The 11825-nt window shown below is 35.9% G+C and overlaps 1 protein-coding gene across 2 annotated transcripts in view; it reads right to left on the bottom strand.

Moving 5' to 3' along the window:
- The window catches only part of hoe1 (OCA2 melanosomal transmembrane protein hoepel1), a 37511-nt gene that overhangs the window by 19264 nt on the left and 6422 nt on the right, over positions 1 to 11825 (bottom strand). Inside the window, exon 1 of one of the 2 annotated variants that reach the window (XM_070208838.1) lies at positions 5563 to 5836. The exons of the other annotated variant lie outside the window; for it this stretch is intronic. The gene's annotated coding sequence lies outside the window, so the exon portion shown is untranslated. Of the gene's footprint in view, positions 1 to 5562; positions 5837 to 11825 lie in introns of those variants that run through there. 2 annotated transcript variants of the gene reach the window in all.

Genomic DNA, 11825 nt, shown 5'->3' with positions numbered 1-11825 from the left:
ACGTTTAAGTTAAATTTAAAATAAAATTCGTTTACAAGGGCGGAATATGGGTGAAAATTTGTGTTTTTATAAAAAGTTTTTAAACAATTTTATTTTATTTTTTTTTGTATTAATGCTTGCCAGTAATACATTAATGAAAAAGTTTAAGAAGAAAATTTAAACTAAAATATGTGCAATTATTTTAGAATTGTGTTTTTACAATTCCCTGGTGCCCAATTCGCAACGCTGTTGACTAGTGTTACGAGCGTGCGATATAAAATTGTATTAGGTCCTGTTTTTTTGGTCACGTATCGCATCAGTTTGGCACTGTTTGGTACTCAATTTGTCTAATGCGCATTAATTTCCATTTGATTATGTTGTTTGCCAAACTACTCGCGATGCAATCGTGCAATCGCTGACTAATCGATTAATCGATAAGTCAAGTAATTAGCAGCAAGCAGCACGAACTAATCGTACGCAATATAAGTAATTAAAATGGTGTGTACTTTACACTTTTGAAAAAAGAACGAATAGGGTATATTGGTTTTGGGTGAAAGTACGTAAGAATCAGGAGAGTGATTCTCTGAACCCATAAAGTCTGTCCATCTGTGTAAAGGCTTTGATCCCGAGAACTAAAAAGGGTAGAGCCTTGCGCTTTGGAATGTATGACACGTTGTAGTTCATATTAAAGATCTCAAAATTTTATAAAGATCTGTCAATTAAAATCTGAAATAATCGGAAAAACATTGCTCATACCGAAGATTAGCTTTCTTGTTTGTATGTACGTATAAAATTAAGCTAGGATATCTTGCAGTGAGGAAATTCGTTGTATAGACCTTTAACCTATTTATTTTTTGTTGCTATTCGTAATGTCCCGAGTGTTTGCTTTCCAATTATGCAAAATTACTGACCGCACACACACACACACATCCACTTACACCTGGGATTAGGGCACGCGCCTGGCCGGGCTCTGATAGCGACATTAAATAGGGTCCGGGATATCCGCGTGCCTGTGCCCGGCTCAGGCAAGCGTATGACCCAATGACCCAGCTACCCCGCATAAATATCTAAATATAAAGCCAGCTCTCATGTGTGTGTGGGTGCGTGTGTGTGTGTGTGGGTGTGTGTGTGAATCCTATGCAAATTGGCATTCCCTGAATTCCTTTTATTTTAATTATGTAACAACTTTAATGACATTGCGATTTGCTAAAACTTTTGACATTTACCCAACAAATTTGACAAAATGTAAACCACAAAAAAAAAGAAAAGAAACAATTTTTGTAGGAGGCCAAATACCCTGTAGAGAGGCAAATATATTTTATGGGAAATAAACGATATAGCTAAATATAATAAGAATTATTTATGAAGCTGTTGGTAGAGCAAGAAATTGCCAAGTTTGGCTGGGATATTTTGAGTAGGCAACAAGTTTTCCATACAAGAATGTATTTCTCGACCGACTCCAATTAAATATATTTCAATACAAGATTATATTTCTCGACTTATTTTTCCTAAATATGGCATACAATCTGGAGGTCCGATGCCGACCCGCTTTGTCATACTGATCTAGAATATATATATATATTTTAAGGTCCTCGCAGAGTCGTGTCCAAATTAAATGACCCTCTGTGAGGGTATCTAAAGGAAATAAAGCGAAACTCGTGGCCTGTTTGTGCCTTTGGCAATCAGTTAAAAATTTATGAAGTTCGAAATGTAAGCAAAAACGTGTAAAAATAAAAACAGCAGCGGGAAGGGGAAAAGTTTTCTTTTTGGTGAAAAGTTAGAGACATGAAATGAAAACGAAATGAAAATCAAATGAAAGCGTGTGTTTTGTCAGCAAGACCAATAAGAAGCAGCACACACACACACACACACACACGAACACGTTTACAGACACATTAAAAACCACAACAAGTTGTTTTTGTATTAGTCTGTATAGCTGTCTATAAGATACCCTAGATTTGGCACATTAAGTGGGAGAGAAGCTTTTAACAATGTATCTTTATAAGTATATAAAACTGTTTGCTCAGACTAACTGACTTGAAGACAGATTGACTGACTGACTGACTAATTGGCTCGGTGATCGAATGATTGACTGACTGACTGACTTACTGAAGAACAGATTGAAGGACTAACTGATTGATTGACTGACTGGCTGACTGATTGGCTGATTGTTTGACTGACAGAATGATTGACTGACCGAATGATTGACTGACTACCCGACTGACTGATTGATTGACTGACTGACTTATCGAATGATTGAGTGACTGATTGATTGACTGACTGACTGAAGAACTGATCGATTAACTGATAGACTGACTGACTTACTTAAAAACTGATTGACTGACTGACTGATTGGCTGCCTAAGTGACTGACAGATTGACAAACAGACTAATTGACAAACAGACTGATTGACTGACTTATTGTTTGACTGACAGAATGATTGACTGACCGAATGATTGACTGACTACCCGACTGACTGATTGATTGACTGACTAACTGACTGACTGACCGAATGATTGAGTGACTGATTGATTGACTGACTGACTGAAGAACTGATCGATTAACTGATAAACTGACTGACTTACTTTAAAACTGATTGACTGACTGACTGATTGACTGATTGACTGCCTAAGTGACTGAAAGATTGACAAACAGACTGACTGACCGATCGAATGCCAGACTGATTGACTGATTCACTTCTCTTAGATGGAAACTGCGGTACAAAGATTTACTAAATGAAAGTTTATTTTTCGGCTCCCTCGGGCAAGGCCGGGCAATGCCCGCTCGTAGATTTATCTGTGCCCCACGTGCTCGATGCTGCAGCTGATCTGAGTTGGTTTTTTCCCGCATGAGTCTTAGATAGTTCGCGTCGCGCTGTCGGGTTGCAGTATAATTTAGATTTCTTTGTCTGGGCTGCAGTTTGTGCAGGTTGGTTACAACAAAATTGTCATGTCATTTACAAAATGCAATCATCTTTTTATACATAACAAACGTTTTATTGCCCCTGTCTGCGTGCGCAGTGATAAATATCGCTTGCCAAGCAGCTTTTAAATTAACAATTATAAAAAAAAAGACTAGACAGCAAATGAACTAAGCCGCAATATACGTAGATGTAGGAATTATGATGAAATAACCATAAAAGCTGCATACTTTCTTATCAAAGAAGAAATATTGACTGCCTGCTGAAGGCGCCTCGCGATGCGTACAAGCACATTTTTATTAATAAATGTTTTATTGCTTAAAGCAAAAAGAGCTTAAACAAGCTGCAAAACAATTTAAATACATTATTTATAAATAAATGAGATGCTATTGAGCAAGTCAACACTTAACAAATAATTCTTTCTGCTATAATTTTGGGTCAAAAAAAAAAAAGAACTCTTAACTGAACTGTTATCATTGCTATTATATACTTATAAGAAAAGGTGATTACTTTTAGTGTAGGGTTTATATACAGATATGCCTTCTAATGTCTATGCTACACTCAGAAAAAATAACTTAAGTTAATTTTCTATACGCTTCAAAGGCATATTATAATTTTGTCATAAAATGTTTAGCGCATTTTCGACCTCATAGGGTATATATGGATTCTAGATCAGCATCAACAGTCGATCTAACCATGTCCCTTCTGTATATATGAAATCAAGGATTTCAGAACCTATAAGAGCTAGACTAATGAAATTTGAAATTTCACTCAGTGCGAGTGCATCTCCGTCAATCGATAACTTGCCGTTGATCGATAACTTATCGAAATTCAGTTTCTTAAGCAAATCTCATGTGTTTCAAGAGCTAAAGTCATCAAACTTGACATGTGGCTTCTGCAAAAGTATACATATTATATAAATTAATATTATATAGATATATGTATGCATATATATATACAGAACAAGTATCTTTCACTTGCAAGACATTGCCCAAGTGTAGGCCACATCAAATATTTGTTTAGAATTTACGCCCTATATGTTTTAATACCCTAGCCCAAAAACTTGTAGACGCTTTATTGAAATGGCTTGTGCTGTTATTGTATTAGTGTGTGTGTGTGTGTGTGTGTGTGTGTTTGTGTCTGCCTGTCAACATTTGTGTTGCCTACTTTCGAGCAAGTCATAAAAAATTGTCATTTTGATGTCTTCAGTTTTGCCTGCCAGTTGTCATTTCTTAATGGAAATGCCTCTGCGTGTCGGCTTTCATATATATTGTTTATTTGCGTGGTTCGCATCAACTATTTACACACAGCTAATATTTCTTTTAATATATCAAAGGTGTGTTTTCTCAATCGAATACATGCTTAATATAGACGAGGGACAAGTAAGGCAACTTTCGCAACACAAAAAGCGCTGTCTACTAAATTGTTCGTGCTAAATTTATCGTCTTTAGTTTTTTTTTATCTTCGAAGGTTGGCTTAAAAAACTTACGCTGAAAATCGGGGCTTATCGAATTTGAGTAATGCCTCAATAAATTTGGACCTATAAAAACGTACCTTTCAAATTTGAAGTGTAATCTTTAAGTTAGACGCTTTTAGCGTATGAACAGACGGGGGCATACAGCTAGAACAATCTTTCTTTTGATGCTGATTAGGAAGATGTTAGCGGACGCAGTTAAAAACCTCCGCCTGGAAGGATGTAACCAGTTGAGAAGAGTATAGACCAGGTAATAAGAGTCTGTGTAAGGGTAGAACAAGCTGAGAATTGTGAGCTGACCCTAATAAAATCCTCTGGAGGGATAAAACAAGTTGGGAATTTTAGGCTAAGAGTTCTAAGATACTTATAAAACCCTCGAAAAATTAGTAATTCTTGGCTTTAGGTGAATATTATTCACACCTGATCAAGTAGATATACGCAAATGCTCTTGTTAACCAAAATGTCTAGAGAATTTTAAGCTAAGTGCAGACAAGATTATAAAATTCTCTATTTGGGAATACAAATTGGGAATCTAAAGCTTTTCATGAGGATTATTCACTCCTGATCAAGAAGATATATATGTATATGCCTTAGGGTAGAAGTTGCCTTTCTGTAAGCATTACACATTTCGTGTCAAAGGATATAACAAGTTGAGAATTTTAAGCTAAGGCCGCTGACATCGTAACAAAACACTCTGTAAGGCTAAGACCAGTTGGGAATTTTAAGCTAAGAGTGGAAACATTAAAAAGTTATAATTGAAAGCCTAAGATTCCAAGGAGATGTCTTCTTCTATGCATTTAAAGTTTCGTCACACAATGCAAGGTTATAATAAGTTGGAAATTTTTAGCTTTTCATGTGATTATTCACACTTACGCACTTTCGATCTGAGCACAAGAAAATATTTAAATACATTTTTGTGTTAATTAATTGACTGCTATGGAATTAAAAGGCAAATGTTAAACGTTTACCAGAAATGTTAACATATACGAATGTGTTAAATGAAAGTTAAACAAAGTTCTGTTGGGTTTTAAATTAAATAAATATATGCATTTGCTGGCATATATATTTAAATCTTATCTGCCGCAGGGCGAGAGAGAGAGAGTGTGAGAAGTGTCTGCAACTGCAGCGCATACCCTATTAAATGCTTAAGCGGGGTATATGCAACATGTTCGTGCCAGAACTAAGATACCTTACGAAAAAAGAAACGTTCGCAAAATAAATTGTATTTAATTTATTTACACAAAACGAGTTCTATTTAAGATATTTATTATGTTTAAATTTTCAATTGAAATGTTTTTTAGTGCGTGTTTTTATTGTTTTTATTATTTATTGTTGTTTGTTTATTAATTTGGTGTTGGGTCTCTTTTGTCGCGCAAAGACCGACGCAGCCGCACAGCACAAGCAACACACACAACACACGCACAGCACACGCACAACAAGAGCCGCACGTCCGTTTCAACCGAAAGTTGGCAACTGAATAAATCTCGGATGCTCGGCTTCGCAGTTGCCCGAGTCGTGTGTGCGCTCCGGCAGCGCAGCTGGTTTTTTAATCTACGCCCCCGTCCGTCCCTCGATTGACAGTGAGGGTATCTACAGGAAATAAAGCGAAACTCGTGGCCTGTTTGCGCCTTTGGCAATCAGTTAAAAATTTATGAAGTTCGAAATGTAAGCAAAAACGTGTAAAAATAAAAACAGCAGCGGGAAGGGGAAAAGTTTTCTTTTTGGTGAAAAGTTAGAGACATGAAATGAAAACGAAATGAAAATCAAATGAAAGCGTGTGTTTTGTCAGCAAGACCAATAAGAAGCAGCACACACACACACACACACACACACACGAACACGTTTACAGACACATTAAAAACCACAACAAGTTGTTTTTGTATTAGTCTGTATAGCTGTCTATAAGATACCCTAGATTTGGCATATTAAGTGGGAGAGAAGCTTTTAACAATGTATCTTTATAAGTATATAAAACTGTTTGCTCAGACTAACTGACTTGAAGACAGATTGACTGACTGACTGACTAATTGGCTAGCTGATCGAATGATTGACTGACTGACTGACTTACTGAAGTACAGATTGAAGGACTAACTGATTGATTGACTGACTGACTGACTGACTGATTGGCTGGCTGATCGAATGATTGACTGACCGAATGATTGACTGACTACCCGACTGACTGATTGATTGACTGACTAACTGACTGACTGACCGAATGATTGAGTGACTGATTGATTGACTGACTGACTGAAGAACTGATCGATTAACTGATAGACTGACTGACTTACTTAAAAACTGATTGACTGACTGACTGATTGACTGATTGACTGCCTAAGTGACTGACAGATTGACAAACAGACTGATTGACAAACAGACTGACTGACCGATCGAATGCCAGACTGATTGACTGATTCACTTCTCTTAGATGGAAACTGCGGTACAAAGATTTACTAAATGAAAGTTTATTTTTCGGCTCCCTCGGGCAAGGCCGGGCAATGCCCGCTCGTAGATTTATCTGTGCCCCACGTGCTCGATGCTGCAGCTGATCTGAGTTGGTTTTTTCCCGCATGAGTCTTAGATAGTTCGCGTCGCGCTGTGCGGTTGCAGTATAATTTAGATTTCTGTGTCTGGGCTGCAGTTTGTGCAGGTTGGTTACAACAAAATTGTTTTTCTTGACAAGTTGAGGTGTCGGTTCTTTTCCCATTGTCATGTCATTTACAAAATGCAATCATCTTTTTATACATAACAAACGTTTTATTGCCCCTGTCTGCGTGCGCAGTGATAAATATCGCTTGCCAAGCAGCTTTTAAATTAACAATTATAAAAAAAAAGACTAGACAGCAAATGAACTAAGCCGCAATATACGTAGATGTAGGAATTATGATGAAATAACCATAAAAGCTGCATACTTTCTTATCAAAGAAGAAATATTGACTGCCTGCTGAAGGCGCCTCGCGATGCGTACAAGCACATTTTTATTAATAAATGTTTTATTGCTTAAAGCAAAAAGAGCTTAAACAAGCTGCAAAACAATTTAAATACATTATTTATAAATAAATGAGATGCTATTGAGCAAGTCAACACTTAACAAATAATTCTTTCTGCTATAATTTTGGGTCAAAAAAAAAAAAGAACTCTTAACTGAACTGTTATCATTGCTATTATATACTTATAAGAAAAGGTGATTACTTTTAGTGTAGGGTTTATATACAGATATGCCTTCTAATGTCTATGCTACACTCAGAAAAAATAACTTAAGTTAATTTTCTATACGCTTCAAAGGCATATTATAATTTTGTCATAAAATGTTTAGCGCATTTTCGACCTCATAGGGTATATATGGATTCTAGATCAGCATCAACAGTCGATCTAACCATGTCCCTTCTGTATATATGAAATCAAGGATTTCAGAACCTATAAGAGCTAGACTAATGAAATTTGAAATTTCACTCAGTGCGAGTGCATCTCCGTCAATCGATAACTTGCCGTTGATCGATAACTTATCGAAATTCAGTTTCTTAAGCAAATCTCATGTGTTTCAAGAGCTAAAGTCATCAAACTTGACATGTGGCTTCTGCAAAAGTATACATATTATATAAATTAATATTATATAGATATATGTATGCATATATATATACAGAACAAGTATCTTTCACTTGCAAGACATTGCCCAAGTGTAGGCCACATCAAATATTTGTTTAGAATTTACGCCCTATATGTTTTAATACCCTAGCCCAAAAACTTGTAGACGCTTTATTGAAATGGCTTGTGCTGTTATTGTATTAGTGTGTGTGTGTGTGTGTGTGTGTGTTTGTGTCTGCCTGTCAACATTTGTGTTGCCTACTTTCGAGCAAGTCATAAAAAATTGTCATTTTGATGTCTTCAGTTTTGCCTGCCAGTTGTCATTTCTTAATGGAAATGCCTCTGCGTGTCGGCTTTCATATATATTGTTTATTTGCGTGGCTCGCATCAACTATTTACACACAGCTAATATTTCTTTTAATATATCAAAGGTGTGTTTTCTCAATCGAATACATGCTTAATATAGACGAGGGATAAGTAAGGGAACATTCGCAACAAAAAAAGCGCTGTCTACTAAATTGTTCGTGCTAAATTTATCGTCTTTAGTTTTTTTTTATCTTCGAAGGTTGGCTTAAAAAACTTACGCTGAAAATCGGGGCTTATCGAATTTGAGTAATGCCTCAATAAATTTGGACCTATAAAAACGTACCTTTCAAATTTGAAGTGTAATCTTTAAGTTAGACGCTTTTAGCGTATGAACAGACGGGGGCATACAGCTAGAACAATCTTTCTTTTGATGCTGATTAGGAAGATGTTAGCGGACGCAGTTAAAAACCTCCGCCTGGAAGGATGTAACCAGTTGAGAAGAGTATAGACCAGGTAATAAGACTCTTTGTAAGGGTAGAACTAGCTGAGAATTGTGAGCTAACCCTAATAAAATCCTCTGTAGGGGTAAAACAAGTTGGGAACTTAAGGCTAAGAGTTCTAAGACACTTATAAAACCCTCGAAAAATTAGTAATTCTTGGCTTTAGGTGTATATTATTCACACCTGATCAAGTAGATATACGCAAATGCTCTTGTTAATCAAAATGTCTTGAGAATTTTAAACTGAGTGCAGACAAGATAAAATTCTCTTTATGGAAATACAAATTGGGAATCTAAAGCTTTTCATGAGAATTATTCACTCCTGATCAAGAAGATATATATGTATATGCCTTAGAGTGGAAGTTGCCTTCCTCTAAGCATTATACATTTTGTGTCAAAGGATATAACAAGTTGGGAATTTTAAGCTAAGGCTGCTGACATCGTAACAAAACACTCTGTAAGGCTAAGACCAGTTGGGAATTTTAAGCTAAGAGTGGAAACATTAAAAAGTTATAATTGAAAGCCTAAGATTCCAAGGAGATGTCTTCTTCTATGCATTTAAAGTTTCGTCACACAATGCAAGGTTATAACAAGTTGGAAATTTTTAGCTTTTCATGTGATTATTCACACTTACGCACTTTTGCTCTGAGCACAAGAAAATATTTAAATACATTTTTGTGTTAATTAATTGACTGCTATGGAATTAAAAGGCAAATGTTAAACGTTTACCAGAAATGTTAACATATACGAATGTGTTAAATGAAAGTTAAACAAAGTTCTGTTGGGTTTTAAATTAAATAAATATATGCATTTGCTGGCATATATATTTAAATCTTATCTGCCGCAGGGCGAGAGAAGTGTCTGCAACTGCAGCGCATACCCTATTGAATGCTTAAGCGGGGTATATGCAACATGTTCGTGCCAGAACCAAGATACCTTACGAAAAAAGAAACGTTCGCAAAATAAATTGTATTTAATTTATTTACACAAAATGAATTCTAAGTATTTAAGATATTTATTATGTTTAAATTTTCAATTGAAATGTCTTTTTAGTGCGTGTTTCCGCCTGGAAGGATGTAACCAGTTGAGAAGAGTATAGACCAGGTAATAAGACTCTTTGTAAGGGTAGAACTAGCTGAGAATTGTGAGCTAACCCTAATAAAATCCTCTGTAGGGGTAAAACAAGTTGGGAACTTAAGGCTAAGAGTTCTAAGACACTTATAAAACCCTCGAAAAATTAGTAATTCTTGGCTTTAGGTGTATATTATTCACACCTGATCAAGTAGATATACGCAAATGCTCTTGTTAATCAAAATGTCTTGAGAATTTTAAACTGAGTGCAGACAAGATAAAATTCTCTTTATGGAAATACAAATTGGGAATGTAAAGCTTTTCATGAGAATTATTCACTCCTGATCAAGAAGATATATATGTATATGCCTTAGAGTGGAAGTTGCCTTCCTCTAAGCATTATACATTTTGTGTCAAAGGATATAACAAGTTGGGAATTTTAAGCTAAGGCTGCTGACATCGTAACAAAACACTCTGTAAGGCTAAGACCAGTTGGGAATTTTAAGCTAAGAGTGGAAACATTAAAAAGTTATAATTGAAAGCCTAAGATTCCAAGGAGATGTCTTCTTCTATGCATTTAAAGTTTCGTCACACAATGCAAGGTTATAATAAGTTGGAAATTTTTAGCTTTTCATGTGATTATTCACACTTACGCACTTTCGATCTGAGCACAAGAAAATATTTAAATACATTTTTGTGTTAATTAATTGACTGCTATGGAATTAAAAGGCAAATGTTAAACGTTTACCAGAAATGTTAACATATACGAATGTGTTAAATGAAAGTTAAACAAAGTTCTGTTGGGTTTTAAATTAAATAAATATATGCATTTGCTGGCATATATATTTAAATCTTATCTGCCGCAGGGCGAGAGAAGTGTCTGCAACTGCAGCGCATACCCTATTGAATGCTTAAGCGGGGTATATGCAACATGTTCGTGCCAGAACCAAGATACCTTACGAAAAAAGAAACGTTCGCAAAATAAATTGTATTTAATTTATTTACACAAAATGAATTCTAAGTATTTAAGATATTTATTATGTTTAAATTTTCAATTGAAATGTCTTTTTAGTGCGTGTTTTTATTGTTTTTATTATTTATTATTGTTTGTTTATTAATTTGGTGTTGGGTTTCTTTTGTCGCGCAAAGACCGACGCAGCCGCACAGCACAAGCAACACACACAACACACGCACAGCACACGCACAACAAGAGCCGCACGTCCGTTTCAACCGAAAGTTGGCAACTGAATAAATCTCGGATGCTCGGCCTCGCAGTTGCCCGAGTCGTGTGTGCGCTCCGGCAGCGCAGCTGGTTTTTTAATCTACGCCCCCGTCCGTCCCTCGATTGACAGTCGCGATTGAAAGCGATTGAATGGAACATGTTGAGCTTTCAACCGCGCGTTTCAACTTTCAAATCAAGCTGTTGAATGTGCTTTTGCCGCTCTCTCGCCGCTTTCCAGCTCTCCCTCTCTCCCACTCTCGCCCTGGTTCTTTCTCTTTGACTTGAACTTGTAGGACTCTCCAGAGCCCTCGCTTGAATATATACTATATACTACTATATATATATGTGTGTGTGCCCAGCTTTGTCTATTGAGCCGTGACTAATCAGCATTCATGAATACTATTCACATGTTTATTCATATTTGCGCTTAAATTACGCGCCGAGTTCTTCTTTGCAGCTTTATGCATTTGATTCGATCAAACAATTCGTAGATAAAACTCAATTGACAAAGCAATTTGGCAAAAATTTTATGTTCCTTTTTTTCTATTCTCGATTTTTTTTTTTTTTTTTTTTTTTGGCGAGCGTCTTCGTGTCTCGTGTTTTTTTTTTAATCCATGGAGAACTGTTTGGTAGTTTTTTATTTTTCTTAAATTTGTTTATTTTGTCAACAACTTTTTTTACTGTCTTTCCATTTTGGTAAACAACTAATTATAAGCTCAATAATATACAAAGCTGCAAAACGGCTTTGCATTAATGCAAATTTTTTTTTTTT

This window comes from Drosophila virilis, chromosome 4, assembly GCF_030788295.1.
Source record: "Drosophila virilis strain 15010-1051.87 chromosome 4, Dvir_AGI_RSII-ME, whole genome shotgun sequence".
Taxonomy (NCBI): Eukaryota; Metazoa; Arthropoda; class Insecta; order Diptera; family Drosophilidae; genus Drosophila; species Drosophila virilis.
The sequence above is the reverse complement of the archived record's forward strand: the minus strand, read 5'-3'. Positions and strand labels throughout refer to the sequence as shown.